At 36.3% G+C, this 16,982-nt stretch overlaps 1 long non-coding RNA gene across 1 annotated transcript; it reads right to left on the bottom strand.

The window, feature by feature from the left end:
• Window positions 1–7,837: 7,837 nt before the first annotated feature.
• On the bottom strand, window positions 7,838–16,252 carry LOC103702494. Its single transcript, XR_603317.3, has 3 exons — window positions 15,988–16,252; window positions 10,106–10,284; window positions 7,838–8,567 (listed from the first exon to the last, which is right to left on the bottom strand). It is a non-coding gene; the product is annotated as an uncharacterized LOC103702494 (long non-coding RNA).
• Window positions 16,253–16,982: the final 730 nt, after the last annotated feature.

Genomic DNA, 16,982 nt, shown 5'->3' on the forward strand with positions numbered 1-16,982 from the left:
CATGATTAGGGTATTGATGATTTTCAAAACCAGGAGGTTGTTCTACATATACCTCCTCATTAATATACCCATTTAAAAATGCACTTTTTACATCCATTTGAAATAGTTTGAAGTCCTTAGAGCATGCATATGCTAATAATAATCTAATAGCCTCAAGTCTAGCTACAGGAGCAAAGGTTTCATCAAAATCTATACCTTCTTCTTGATTATAGCCTTTTGCTACTAGTCTAGCCTTATTTCTTATTACGATTCCATTTTCATCAAGTTTATTTTTATAAATCCATTTGGTACCTATAATTGGATATTCAGAAGGTCTTTCAACTAGATTCCATACCTTGTTTCTAGTAAATTGATTTAATTCTTCTTGCATTGTATTTATCCAATTTACATCTTTTTCAGCTTTTTCTATGTGTTTGGGCTCAAAATGTGAAACAAAGGCTAGATGATTATTCAAGTTCCTAAGGGATGCTCTAGTCCTAATAGGTTGAGACGGATCATCTAGAATTAATTCCTTAGGATGCCCGTGAGCATACCTCCAAGCTTTAGTTAGCCCATGATCTACTATAGTCTCTTGGCTTGATGATGCATCTTCAATTAATTTTTGATTGTTATCTTGTAATGTCATCTCATCAATCTTTTCTTCAAGAATTTCCGTATCATCATCAAAATTAACTCTCTTACTAGAGGAGATATCACTCGAGTCATCAAAAACAACATGTATAGATTCTTCTATGACTAGGGTTCTTTTATTAAAGACTCTATAGGCTTTACTAGTTGTAGAGTACCCTAAGAATATGCCCTCATCAGATTTAGAGTCAAATTTTCCTAGATTATCTTTCCCATTATTATGAACAAAACACCTACATCCAAAGATATGAAAATAGTTTACCTTTGGTTTTCTGTTTTTCCAAAGTTCATAAGGTGTTTTCTTTATAATGGGTCTTAATAGAACTCTATTTAATATATGACAAGAAGTATTAATGGCTTCTCCCCAAAAGTACTTAGGGAGGTTACTTTCACATAACATAGTTCTAGCCATTTTCTCTAGAGTTCTATTTTTCCTCTCCACAACTCCATTTTGTTGTGGTGTCCTAGGTGCAGAAAAATTATGAGTTATCCCCTTTCTACTACAAAACTCATCGAATAACTGATTTTCAAATTCGGTTCCATGGTCACTTCTAATGGCTATGACTGAAGAATCTCTAGCATTTGTTACTTCCTTATGAAACTTTTTAAAGACTGAAAAAGCTTGATCTTTATGTGCTAAGAACATAACCCAAGTGAATCTAGAGTAATCATCTACGATAACTAGACCATATTTATTTCCTCCTAGACTTGTGGTTCTAGTTGGTCCGAAGAGGTCCATGTGTAGTAGTTCTAGAGGTCTAGAGGTAGAGACACAATTTATAGATTTAAAGGAGTTCCTTGATTGTTTGCCAAATTGACATGCTTCACATATTTTATTCTTTTCAAATTTTAATTTTGGCAAACCTATCACAGAATCTCTTTTAACTAGTTTAGATATTGTGTCCATGCTTGCATGACCTAACTTACGGTGCCATAACCAACTAGCATCATTATCCTTAGTTTCATTAACAACTAAACATGGGTTGTGTTTGGCAAGATCCTCAAGGTCTACAACATACACATTTCCACGTCTTATTCCTTTAAAAACTAAACTATTGTCATTTGGGTTTGTTATGATGCATAGTGATGGTTTAAACATAACATTATAGCCTCTATCACATAATTGACTAATGCTTAATAAATTATGCTTAAGACCATCAACATATCGAACATTATCTATAAAAGTAGAAGGAGTAATTTGTACTTTACCTATACCAATGATGTGACCTTGGTTGTTGTCTCCAAAAGTCACAGCACCTCCCTTCTTAGCTTCAAGGGTGAAGAATTGATCCTTGTCACCCGTCATGTGTCTTGAGCAGCCACTATCCAAGTACCAGCAATTTTTGTTGACCTTGGCTGCAAGACACTCCTACACAAGCAAATCATGTAATCTTAGGTACCCAAGTTTTCTTGGGTCCTTCATGGTTAGTCATGTTGGTTCCTTTTGGAACCCATACCCTTTTAACTTTTCTTTTTGTTTTTTCTTTTCTATAATTGCACACATTTGCTTTATGTCCTACAGTTCCACAACAAAAACAGGTTATTTTCTTAGTTTTACTTTCTTCTGCTTTAACAAAGAAGTTACTAAGAAGTTTTTGCTTATTTTTAGGTTTATACCCTAAACCCGCTCTATTGAATACCGCTCGTTAACTGTTAAGTATCATATTCAATTTTTCAGAACTATATGTAAATTTTTCAACCAAAGGTTTGTATTTTTCAAGTTCTTTAGTTAGAGTTTGTTTTTCGGTTTTTAGAATGTTTAAGTCTTTTATGAGATTCTCGTTTAAGATTGGTTTATTGTTTTTAAGTTCTGAAATTTCCTTAGTTAGTTTTTCATTATCTTTGCTCAAGGTATTAGTCTTTTGAGTTAAGAGTTGATTACTTGTCTTAAGTTCTAGATTTTCTTTGGTGATATAGTCCTTATCCTTAACTAATTTATCGCATTTATGTAGGTAAGATTGATTAGCTAGTTTTAGCTCTTTATTCTTAATGTTTATAGCCTTATATTCAATCATTAGTTCATTAAATGCATCATACAGTTCATCAAAAATAAAATCAAGATGTGTTTCGGATGTTACCTCATTTTCATTGGCCATGAAGCAGAAATTGGCCTTTTCTTCTTGTTCTTCATCCGATGATGACAATGATGCGTCGGAGTCCGATAAGGTGGTGACAAGGGCTTTCTTCTTCTTGTACTTGCCCCCCTTCTTTAGTAGAGGACACTCAGCTCTTATGTGCCCCGGCTTTTTGCACTCATAACATCCAATCCCCTCATTTTTTCTTTCCTTACCTTTATCCTTTCGATAGGAATTTGAGGGGCCTCTCCTTTGATGATAGGACTTCTTGTGGTTGATGAATTTTCTGAACTTGCGCACGAGAAGAGCCTCATCATCATCTCCCTCATGATCCTCTTCTTCACTGCTGCTACTGCAAGACAAGTCTTTGTTAGTTGATGTAGATTTAAGAGCTATTACCTTTTTCTTATGGGAGGACTCTTCTTCGCTGTGCTGCTTCATTGTTAGCTCGTGAGTCATTAGGGATCCAAGGAGCTCTTCAAGTGGAAGCTTGTTCAAGTCCTTAGCTTCTTGGATTGCCGTCACCTTGGCTTCCCATGACCTTGGTAGACAGCGAAGAATTTTCCTGACAAGATCACTGTTAGTATAGTTTTTGCCAAGGCTTTTTAGGCCATTGACAATGTCAGTAAACCTAGTGAACATGCTAGTGATTGTCTCATTAGAATCCATCTTAAATAGTTCATACTTATGAACTAATATATTTATTTTGGATTCTTTGACTTGATTCGTGCCCTCATGGGTCACTTCAAGTCTGTCCCAAATCTCTTTTGCAGAATTGCAAGTAGAGACTCTATTGAATTCATTCCTATCTAATGCACAGTAAAGCACATTCATTGCTTTGGAATTGAGTTGTGCCTTTCTCATGTCATGGTCATCCCAATCCTTTTCGAGTTTGGGTACCGTGACACCCTCTACATAAACGGATGGGATGTATGGTCCATTTACTACAATGGTCCACATCTCATAGTCTTGGGCTTGGATGAATATTCTCATCCTAGCCTTCCAATATGAGTAGTCGGATCCATTAAAGAATGGGGGTCTTTGGGTGGACTGACCCTCAATGTGGGAAGATCCAAATGGGGTTGTCATTTCGATCTTTTACTCTTAGGGTAGAAGAGTTTAGGCTCTCATACCACTTGTTGCCCAGATAGACAACCCAAGAGGGGGGGTGAATTGGGTTTTAAAATAATTTTGCAATTAAAGCGTTGTGGATGACTAATTAATGCGTTACCAAGATGATTAATTAATTGCTATGTGCTGTGAATGAAATGAGAGTAAGAGAAAGAGACAAACAATCACAAACACAAGGCTTTTATAGTGGTTCGGAGCTAACCCTTGCTTCTACGTCCACTCCCCAAGTCTCACTTGGGAATTCACTATAACCCCTTGGATTACAGCCGGTTGTTTTACAAGCTCACAACCAAACTTGTTGTTTTACGAGCTCACAACGAACTCGGTCGGTTTTCCCTGGCTCACCGACTAGAACCACCCCGATTGTTTTTCCGGAATCACAATCGAACCCTTACACGTTGGTTTTACACTCGGCTCACCAACCAACCTCTACACCCTTGATTCAATCCCCCGATTGAACCAAGCAAAGACAATATGGAAAGAATAAGAAACAAACAGAAAAACTGAGCTTCTTAAAAAGCAGATTTGCTACAATATAAACAAGAGAGAAGTTAAGAGCCCTCAAACACTTTTGAGTTGGAGTAGAGTAGGGCTTCTTGAACTTTGAGTCTCCTCTGGAATGTCTGGTCAACTTGAATGCAGGAGGAGGCTTCTTTAAATGCTGGGAAGAGGAAGTTGGATGGAGTTAATGGCGCTCTTCCTTCTTTTCGTTGAAGACAAGTATGCAGAGAATGAATGCTTGATTTCTTTGAATGGAATGGTGCTTCCCTGCCTTGCTACAGTCCTCTGTGGCTATTTAAGCCATCCTCCACGGAAACTAGCCGTTAGACACCTTTTTCTGCCCGTTCTGCACACTCTGCACAACCTGACAATATGTCCGTTGGGGGTCGGAGTCGACTCGCGCGATCAGGAGTCGACTTGGCTGTAGCGGGAGTCGACTCATGCTTTTCTGGAGTCGACTCGACAACTATTCCGGATTTGAATTAAAGTGGCCTCTTCGACTGGGAGTCGACTCGACTTGACCTGGAGTCGACTCGCCAACTTCTGGAGCTGACTTGGCATTTTCGGAGTCGGCTCATCCCATGAAGTCCACGGAGCCAATTTTCAACTTGGCCCACTCGAGTCGACTCGACAATCCTGGGAGTCGACTCGGCGCTCAGAGCCCGAACTCCCGATCTTCTGTCTTTTGGCTCGTCCAGTCTTGGAGTCGACTCGGACTGTTCTGGAGTCGACTCGGCTCTCAGTTTCCGAAACATGGCCTTCTGCCTTTTTGGTGTAGCGCTGCCTTGGGGTCGACTCGAGCTATCTGGGAGTCGACTCGGCTCTCAGAGACAATAATTTGGTCTTCTGTCTTTTTGGGGTCGCGCTGTCTCGGAGTCGACTCGCGCATTGCGGGAGTCGACTCGAATCTCAGAGTCCGAAAACTGCTCTCTGACTTTTGCCTTGTGAACCACTGAGAGTCGACTCTCGCTTTCTTTGGAGTCGACCTACCAACCATCGGAGTCGACTCGCGTTCCACAGGAGTCGACTCGAATCTCAGGGTCGAAATTCGCTCTCTGACTTTTCTATCTATAACTCCTTGGAGTCGACTCATACTACTCCGGAGTCGACTCGGTAAACATCGGAGTCGACTCGCGCACTTCAGGAGTCGACTCGCTGACAGGTTTTGAGTTGATGCTTTCTGCTCGTCTGTCTGTTCTCAGTCGGAGTCGACTCGTAATGATCCGGAGTCGACTCGAGCCCGTGCCAGTGATTTTGATACGCTTGGAGTCGACTCGTAATACTCCGGAGTCGACTCGAGTCTCAGACTTTGGTTCAAACTGACTTCTTAACTTATCCAAAATATTATGAACCAAGTCTAGAAACACTTTAGACAAGATTTTCACTGAAACACTCAATTGAATTCATTAGTAAACAAGAGATATACTCAGATGCTTTGAGCTCATCAAAATCAAATAGGGTTATGATCAATCACTCCACAATACTAATACCTGGTATGCCTCCATACCAAATATCGATAAAGTACCAGTATGTACAGTACACCCAGTATGGAGCTATAAGCACTGGTACTGCGAACCTTGAACGAAAGCCTGGAAACTATGAAGTACGAACCATTTTCAAGATGAAAAAATTATAGATTTATTGTTCTCCATTTTCATATATAAAATGGTCATTATTACTGAGTTCTAATGAGATATGCTAGGATGTGTTCAATAGGCTATAATATATGGTAGTAGATCGGACTAACACATAATATCATATGTTTAAAAATGCTAAAGAATGATCAGTTAAGTCTACATGTAAGGGAAAATGATGTACAAGTAACATATAGCACACTATTTCCAATAGTAAGTGAGACCTATACAAATTTGATGTAGGTCCCACTGTTGAAGAGAAGTTGTGGGTCAAAATGCCTCTAGGCAATTATTGCCGAAACTAAGCTCAGAGAGATCACGTTTCAGTAAAATTTTGTAACATGGAAAGTTAAATTAAAGTATATAAAAACAAACATAAGAAAACAATTCTCAGGCAAGAATTTTTCCATACAACTCTCTCCCTTGTACAAGAAAACTTGACAAAGATGTTATATTCATACAGTCCAAAATGCAGAGACTTCTTTTCAACTACTTCCAGATACAAAAGAAGAAAAACTAATGAAACAAGCCTCTTATTTCCAATAGATCATACATTCAATTTTCAACTTAAATATATCTACGTAAGAAGTTGCACTTCAATACGTAAGAAGTTGGTAATGTTTTATTCATGATTCATCATCATTCATGGTATATATAAATAATAACCGCGAAATGCCATCCAAACAACCAATTGTAGCATGAGCAGGCGCCCCAGCTAAATGACAGTTTTGCTAAAAACGAACTAGCTTTTGTAATTTTAATTGACATGATCTGGAATTTTTTTTAGTTTTTTACAAACACTGCTAATACTAGGTCTGAGACTACCAGAACTGCTACAATAGAAACTATACTTGACATTGATCCCAAACCAAAACTGAGTTTTCAGATGTTGTCAAATAATGCATTCTTGAGAAACTTGTAGATCCCAAGCTTTGACATTGACATTGATCTAATTTCCTATTATACTTGCTATTATTGAGTCTTAGGGAGTCGATATTTGATTCCTGGAGATCTTTTCTGCTTATCTTATTTTATAAGGGGTGGTTTTTTAAGTTTTTGCATGTTGATCAATAATTATTATAGTTTGACTCTTACCTATGATCGCTTGTTGTACAGATTTAGCATCTAATCTCAACTTCGGATTTATGCTAAACCACAACATTGATACGAGCCCACAAGCCCACCTTCTTAGTTTCTTGACTATTTCATGGAAAGTCTTCTTAAGTCAAAAAAGATAGCTTAAAGTTTAATTCCTGAAGGAAATAGGTTTTTGGATGAAGCATATTTTACATGATATAAGTTGATTTAGATGTAGGGGCAGGGGTGATTTATGGTTCTTCTACGCTGATGGAGTTTAGAGGAAAGCTTTTCCAATATAATGCATGATCCACTGACGTTTAAAGATTCCCCCTTGGTGGAGGCTCCTTTGTTGTCGATTTTATCCCTAAAGCATTCATTATAAAAGATAAATGCACATAAGATTCTTCAAATGCTTGATCAAATCATGGTCAAGCTAGTAGATTGTTTTCTGTTGATTCATAATTAGATTTACAACGTAGAAAGGCATTTACAGATCTGAAACCATTGCAGCTAGACCAACTAGTCTGAGTTCGCTAAAGCTGAAGTTTAATAACAATAACAAAAGATCTTCCTGAAGAGCCCTAAATCTATAATCCACAATCAAAACCTGGGGATCCAGAAGGGACGCTATCAGTGTACGGTAACTATTAGTCACTGTTTTTGGAACCTTTAATAGAAATAAACTACTGCTAAGCATATTTAATCAATCTACAATATACATAATTGAAACATAAATAATCTTATGGAAATTTTCACAATCAAATAATGCGTTTCATACTGGAGATATAGTTAGGGGCGCATCTCTCTCAGTGAACAACTTAATAATGGAAACATATTAAAGTTATTCTTGAAATGTCTGACTAGAAATCTCCTGCAAGATATAGCAACTTTGAACACCCTCAAAATCCAAACAGCACTTACAAAACTAAATAAAAACGAGTGAAATATACAGTGACATCACCAAGAAACTTTACATAGATATCCTTTCTGATGGTTTTGACTCTCTCTACAAAAATGAATTATAAGGTGATCAAGATTGTTCTGCTCAAGATTTACCATCATGGTACCAAACCCCATAGCCATACCATCCTGGTACGGTGTCAATACATGCGGTACTGTGATCGGTCTGGCATACTGAAACTCGTTATGCTCCTGGCACCACATAATAGTTTGACACCATGCTTCTCATGTTTTCTTATAGCACTTTCTTAGCTTTAGAGGATTTATCCATTGTCTTTAAGGTGATTAATATTGTTCTGCTCAAGGTTCGCCATTTTGGTACTAAACCCCATACCCATACCATCCTGATACAATGTCAGCACATGTGGTACCGTGGTCGGTTCGGCATACTGAAACTCATTATGCTCCTTGCACCACGTAACATTTCGGCGCTATGCTTCTGATGTTTTCTCATAGCACTTCCTTGGCTTGAGAAGATTTATCCACTTGTCTTCTTCAAGAGCATATGATTTTGGGCCAATCATCCTCTATATCTAATTTCCAGGCAGTAACCTCAAACCTGTATAAAAGTTTTCAAAGGACACCATTAGTGATTCTATTCAAGAAACCTTTCCTTCTAGCAACATCCATTTTTCTGCATCATCAGGTTGGATAGGCAAGTCTGAACAAGATTTGGAACTCATCATCATCTAAAATATAAAAAATTTTGGCAAGCTCTTGCAAAATCAGCTGTCATTGGCTGAAAATAGCATGATTTACTTGTCATCCAACATAAATAAAGCAAAAAATATAGAGTACAATGCACCAAATTAGCCCCCCTGAACCATAAGAATGGGTCAATCCCTATACAAAAAATTGAACCTCCAAATCACTAAGAGAGGTTAAACTTAAACAAAGCAAATGCTTCACTGTTAAGACTTGTAATTAAAAACTAAAAAGAAAAAAAAAGAAAAAAAAATCAAGGGACCCGTTGTGCAAATGAAAGTGTCAGATAAGGGGACAAGAAAATGTAAAGGAAATAGATTGAAGTATAAAATAAAGAATAGGATCCAGAAACCCAGCATAAACATCCACACAGAAAAAAAATGCAAGCATGGGATTAATAAATGAATATATAAGATGTTCATTTTCATTATTGAGCGAATGAGGATGTAAAAGGGAAACATAGTGAAGTACAAAATTAAGACCCAGAACTAGAAACATAGCATAGACATACACACAAAGCATAACAGCTACAAAATAAAGATTATTTCAAAAAAACAATTCAAAGACTCTCAAGGTCAAATATGCTCTTGGAAGCAAGCTTTTCATCTCAACCGAGATCCGACCAACATAATGCTTGAAAACAGTCTCAACCATCCATAGAGATGATATTGCCGACATCTCAGACCTTATAATCTCAGCTATATATCAGCCTATATCACCTATTCTGTTTTATTATCATATGAAGATAATTCTTTAGTTACCAAATATCCAAGTAGTTTCTTAAATAGTAGCTAATCCTTGATTTGTTTTATCTACTAAGATTTTGATAATGAAATTCCTAAAATATTGGCCGAGATCCTGGAACATTTCCACCACCTATTTTTTAGTTGAAGTTCCCTTCTCGGCCAAGGTAGTCTAAGATCTTGGTCTTTCACAGTATCAGCCACATCACAATAGCTAAGATCTTGGCCAGGACATATTTTCTTTTGAACATATAATAAATTATAGAAAATGTTTGCATACACTTATACTATAAACAAAAAATAGATTGTCATACTTAACCTTTATCTTGCAATAAAGAGATTTTAGACCATTACAAGCTCCTAAAAGTTAACAATGCAAAAGAATAAAGTTTGATCAATTTGAGGCTTGACATAATGGAAGATCCAACTAGATTAGGATCAAACTGGGTTCACATATTGCTAACATTATTAAATTGATCCATATTGAAACAATGTGGCCTAACTTGCATCATGGCTGAGTCAAAATCAAGCCACATGTATGTTTATTAAAAATTACGAACTATATGTAAGCAAGTAGAGCTAGCAAAATATCTGTTTCCAGATTCTTAACATATACCAATAGCAATGTAAATTATATTGCAGTTCTTACCTTTAGGATGAAGGCGAGTGGGGATCGAACTCCGAGCCTCAAGGTTGCAGTTGTTTTGCATGGTGCCTGCAATAAGATCTGGGGTCTATCCATAAATAGTTTAACCCTAGAAATTTCACCTTCCACAGAAAGAACACAAGCTTTTAGGTACCTATTCTGCATACTTTTTCATTTGAATCCTGAAAATCGAGTAAGTAAAATATTAATTAGAAGGAAAGAAAGAGCTAATATTTTGCCCTTAAACTACTACTCTTCATCAATTCGATGCACAAAGTCACAAATGTGTTACTAAGAATAAAATTATTGCTGTTTGATAAAGGTATGTCATGAAAATATTATATGAAAGATGACTCAAGACCACAGAATAGATTTAAAAAAGCTTTGATCAGATTTCATTATCAAAGCAAGATGAATAATGCAATGCACAACAACAATGTAAAGAATAATGTGAGATGCTTGAGTAGCTTGGCCAATTTCCTTTAATGCCTTCTTCAAGAAGCCTTCCAAAGTAACAAGTCAATGGCACCAAGGAAATGAACATCCTTGGAATAGTTTATCAGCGAAGCTTGCCCACACTAAGGTTGCTTCAAAAGTGGAATAAGGCGGAACAAAAGTATCTTAACCCCCTTATTCCAGCTTTTTTCAACAATACAATCATTTGAGCACATGGCAATAAAGTAATTTTTGGAAAAGCAAAATGGATAGTTAAGGAAAAAAATAGTACATCATAAATGGTTTACTTTTTCTCCTCCTTACCCATTTACACCAGTTAATCTATGCATAACCTACTCCAATAAGAAGGTGGGATAATTTAACCCTCCCTTTTCCCCTCCAACTTACTCCTCTTAACCCGCTACTCTGATTTATTATTCTGTTTCTAAGTGCAAGCTAAAGTTTTAAACTCAGTTTCAGATACAGTTCCGATTACCTAGGTAGAGTTTTTGTTTCAAAAATTCAAAAAACACAAAACAATCAAAAAGTAAAAATAATCAAAAAATAAAAAATCAAGGCAAGCTACTAGCACACCATCTTATTGTTATTTAATAAATCTGAGATCACAATTCTATGATTTGACTAGCTTTCAGCTGAACTAAACATATATTGAAGCTTACTGTATTAAATACATTACATCAATGTACTAATCTTATCTATAACGTAACAAATATCAGTCAACCAAGCAAACATAACAAGTATACAAGGCCACAAAGTTAATTCAGTATATCTGTTTAATATTAGATACCATTAAGAGGTGGATCCCACAAAAAGTGGTGGTCATCCATATCCTCGTGACATGGATAAGAGTAACAATTTGGAGAACAGAACACATCCAATCCACTATCAGATTTAAACCTTAGCCATCATTACTAGAACATTAGAGCCTTAAAGACTGCTTAATTGTATTGTATTCACAAACTCTAGAAAACATTAAACATTTTTAATTGTTAAACTCTCCAAAATAAATCAAAATTATAGTTTTGGTCTGTTTCAGCTGAAACCACCCGAAACTGGCTAAAACCGATCAAAACCATAAACTTCAATTAGTTCAAATCAGTATCAACTGAGACAGATTGGTCTTATCTGAAACATTAAACCATGGCCCAAACAAAATTCATTAATATCCTATATGTACCGATATCCTATAGCTCTAATTGATATCCTCCAAAATAAGTGGAAATAGAAATTTAAATAGTAATATGTGATTTGTATTTTATCTGCTTTTATCCAATATTGCATAAAGCATATGTTTCATATATATGCCATACCATACCGAATCGGGTGGTACGTGGCATACCGTACCGTAACTGTTTGGTACTGGTACATGATATGGGATGGGGGAGGGGGTCTACCGACACTCAATATACCGAAGTAACCCTTGCACCAAATGTACCAACACAATGACAAGGTGGCACTAGTACTGGGCCCAGAACCAAGAAGTCGTACCTTGTATGTTTCAATTATTTGTTTTACCTAAAACATGCAACGCAAAGCTATGCTAAAGGAAATGGACGATTCTTGTGAATCTAGTTTGTCGTAGCCAGTTTCTTTATCAATTCATGCATTTCATATATTTGTGTTTGCATAAGAAACCCTGCCAGAGGAATGTAAAAGTCCTATTCTTATTGCATTATTAATTTGTTACAACCACCAGTTCTAATCACCATCCATCACAACGTGCATCTCAAAAATCTGCTTGCCTCTAAAATTTGATAATTCATAACAAGCGTAACTGCCTTTGCATCAACATAAAAAGGAATTTTTTGTGTACCACTAGAATGTATTTGCTTTATAAAATAACTTTCTCCAAAGCTATTACATGCATAATGGCCCATGTAAAGCTGTTAAGCTTACATGTAAGCCCTATTTTCAATAACCCTTCTATATATAAGAAACAGCTAGGTTAGGACTCAAATAAAGTGAAAAATGACCTATTTTTACTCCAAAATAACCCACATTGTGCCTAAGGTAAAGCATCTATTGCCTTTCCTATAAATGAAATTTTAGAAAGAATAAGAAAATTGATGCATGCAAATCCATTTTTATTTAAGAGCCTACTTTAGTACAATATGACAAGTTCACCTATAAATGTACTAGTATTTTTATATGAACTATGCCCACACATTGGGCATGTTAAGCAACGAACAAATTTAAGAATTTTCAAATAAAGAACCAAAAGAGGGGAGCCCTTGTGCAACGGTAAGGTTGTTCTATTATGATCTGAAGGGTTCCATTATGACCTGAAGGTCAGGAGCTCGAAATACAGAACTAGCCTCTCCACATGTCAAGAATCTCATGCACTAGGTTGCATATATCCGACCCTCCGCAAAAAAACCTGCAATGGATTTGCCGACTTCACTTAAAAATCGCAAATTTTTTCAGCGGCCGAAACTCTGTTTCGAACGAAACAAGGATCCGGTCGCGGCCTCCAGCACGTCAGACCCTGCCCATGACCATAGATCGTCATCAGCATTTCTTACTTCAACAATTTTATGGGTGTCAACAAGACAAGCTAAACTCAAAACCTAAAAGCTAAGGTTAACTCAAGCATGGATCTTTTAGTTTTCCTCAAGCTCAAGCTCGATTACCCCTTTTAAATTTATAAAAGCTCATGGAGAACTAGACTCATATGATATGGCGCCTACTTTGGGACCTATGCCATGTCTAATATTTCCAAGCTCCATAATCAAACATTCAACAGTTACATAATAACAATACAAAGGTATTTATAAGACAAAAAAGTAAATGATTCCAATTTCCTCTCTTTTAATGAACTACTTGATTAATGGTTGCATTAATAATTTTAGCATATAAAACAAATAAATTCAAGCTAGAACCAAGCTGCAACCAACCATGCATGCTTGATGTAAGCCAACTATGCTAGGGAAGCAAAATGCAAGCTCTGCATTAGCTTTCAAAGCACATAGTTGAGCTCAATCTCAGCCAAGTTACCAAATGGCTCATGAGCCCTCCTAAAATTCTTTTGGGTTCAGTTTTTTGTATATCCATTTTTTGCCACAAACTCACAAAAAGATTTATATACACCAGCTAAACCAATAGCTAAATTATCAGCTTCCAACCTTAAATCTAATTCAATATTGCAGCAATTTCTCTGTATGTGCTACCAATGATGAAAGCACATAGGTTAGAATCCTTTGTCTTATGTTAGAATATTATATAAAGCCTAAAATTCTTAAATTACAGTAACCAGCCTTAAGCAAATCATGAGAGAACGACAACCCTAAGAAAACACAAAATTGTCTTTTCCTTTAGAGATATGAGGTAAGAAGCAACCAGCAATAGAAACTATGATCTCAAGCAGCACTTGGTTGTGGAACAAGTTAACTAGAACTCATAAACTGCTCCACCCAAAAGGATGAATAGTTTACTCGGTTAAGGAGAAGAAAAAACTTGTTCAACTTTTTAAAAGAGTACATATGTCCTTTTGAATAAATTAGATACTTTCCCATTTTCTAGTCGGTTAAAGTGCCCCAACCAATCACAGACTTGAGGATTTCAAGCCAAATAATTTTGAACATGTTACCTGCTTTATCGGGAGTAAGCTTCTTTGTGCATTCAATTTTCATAATTTTTACACACAATTATAAAAAAAAAAAATCAATGGTAGATAATGTTGTAACATATTTAATTTGAATTTCACAAAATATATAATTCTATTATTTTCAAGATATTGTTAATTAGATCTTATAAAAAGTATAGACAATAGGCAAAAACCATAAGTTGTTTAAATGTAAATCAGCAAGGAAAGGCGAGGACAAAATCCAAACATGTTGTCCACAGGATATTACACAAAACAATTTCTCTATTATAGTATGAAACAACAAATATTCATAAATTTTGATGTGCAAAATAGATGTAGGTCCCCTGAGCAAGCATTTTTAAACAAAAGTGGCATTGTGTAATAGACCTAGACTTAAAAAAACCGGATTTCCAGATCAGATGAATAATGCCAAAAGTTACTGACTTTGGTGAGTCAGCCCATATATTTGGATAAGTTCTGATGAGTTTTGACATAAATATATGACTAAAGGAGAAAGGAAGGAATTACTAGTACTCACTATACAATCAAATGACCAAGGGTTTTGTAACTAACTTTTCTTTCTGAGAAAACTTAAGCTGGTTACCACCCATCTAGCCACCTGGATGTAGGTGGCATTCGAACCCACGAAACTGGGTACGACAGCCCCACAATTTACAAACTAGACTAGTTGGCACCAGTTTTCATAACTGTTATATATAAACATAATAAAGTCTTAAACATCCTTTATATAGTTCATAGTCCATCAATACCACAAGAATGTGCTTACACATACAAGATAAAACTCTATTATTATATTTCCGCAAGTGTATGACACATTTGTGCATGAAGGTGTTAGAGTGAAAAGTTATTGTCAAGGGCTATTAAAATGGTTTCCATTGTCCAACAATATGTCAACAGTGGTCCAAGCATAAACAGCTTCTACTAAGGCTTTAGGGTTAAAAGATGCTTGAAGATACAAAAACAGTAAACTGAGTTATGAAAATGTGATATGACCTATAAACATGAATGTCACAGAGAGACCAATCCAGAGATTCTGTAAACTCGATCCATCAAACAACTCAAGACTCAGATGACTAAAAATTCAGATCAAGCGAATCTTGTACAATCTGATTCATATTAATCTATAGATTATAGGATTTCAGTTCATCCAATCAGACTTAACCTGCATTTTGACATAATCTGGCAAGCCTCAAAAAAAACAAAAAACTAAATCATGCGCCTTCAAACAATCAATGCATGAACCGATATTAAATTATCATTTTGTCCCCCCCCCCCCTCACAAAAAAAAGGTTCTTCAGAAGTCAATTTCAATAACACCTACCAAGATTTTCCAGTTATATGATTTGTGAAAAAAAAAGACAAGAAAAACTTGACAAACCAGTACGGATACTTTATAAATCTGCAATAGCTAATCCTTCACTGCTTGTGCGACTTTCAGCAATCAGCGATTTTACTATTCTGATGGGTAAGTACTACGTTTGCATGAAAAGCTACTATTCAAGACGATGCTATTATGCAGCCCACTTTATTTTATCAAAAACTTTCCAAAATCCAACCAAATCTTCAAGAAAGCATTGGTATAAAGCTTGATCCTTATAGATACAAAGATTTTATTCTTGGCAACGACTCGCCACCTTTTCTCTCCAAATTTGGGATCGTAAAGAACCACAGCGAGAACTCCTCGTGCTGAATTTTTCAATTTCCATATAAATTCGGGAAAAGATACAGCTAAATCAGCCAATCGACACAACATTTGTTACAGTTGATCGAACATTTGTTACAGTTGGGATAAAGAGAGAGAATATACTCCAAACGAAATCCAGACCTGCCTTTGTGAGAGAAGTGGACCGATTTAGTTCTTCCTTCCACTTTCTCTTCTCCTCCTCCAATTTATCTTCTGGATCTCAAAACCAATAATCGGATCGCGCTGCCTCTCGCTGGGATTTCGATCCTCGAGAAACCCTAGCTCGCCTACTTTGTGTCGATGGCCAGCGACTATTGAACCATTTATATAGGCCTTGTAAGTGGTTCCACGGGCGGAACTCTGTGTGTCCCGCCGGTGAGTGGAAATGTGGAATGCACCCGGACGTGCACACCGACTCACGCACGAGCACGCAGAAATTTGAACAGCTGCTTAACTACTTTGCTATATGAATGGACGTGATATCATCAATCGAGTTATAGTGCGCTCTTGATTTATTATTTGCAGTTTTTGAGGTAGTCAATTTTTAACCATACAAGAAATTGTTATATTTATTCGAAGACAAATATAGGATATGTTTATTAGAAGAAGAATATATATATATATATATATATATATATATATATATATATATGATTTTTATTTTATTTTTGTTTTATGGAAGGAGAGGGTAAGTCCGGTCATTTCATTCTAGCATAGTTACCGTTCATGGTATCGACCATCATAATCATAGTCAAAATAAAATTAGAAATATCAATCGCGAGGAAGGGCCCAGTGGAGGTTGCTATATGGGTGAGGTCCCCCCCCCCCTCCCCCTCCTTTTACTTACCAAAAAAAAAGGAGCTCAGATTGTAGGGCTTCCCCACTTTAACGATTGTTGTAGGATATTGGCATTAGAGAGTAGCATATTTCTTTATTTAAGCGAAATCTAGATTATCTGACTTAAGATGAGCAATAAAAATGGATCATCAGCAGATGGAAATTCACCTTTTTTTTTGTTTAAGATCGGTTATCAACGAAACTACCTATATTGAAAATTTTGCAAATTCTTTGCTTGTATCCAGTGCGAATAGCATCTCTGCTCAATTAGATTTCTCACCTTTACACCTCAGGAATGC

The sequence above is a fragment of the Phoenix dactylifera genome, chromosome 14 (genome assembly GCF_009389715.1).
Source record: "Phoenix dactylifera cultivar Barhee BC4 chromosome 14, palm_55x_up_171113_PBpolish2nd_filt_p, whole genome shotgun sequence".
In the NCBI taxonomy this organism is placed as follows: Eukaryota; Viridiplantae; Streptophyta; class Magnoliopsida; order Arecales; family Arecaceae; genus Phoenix; species Phoenix dactylifera.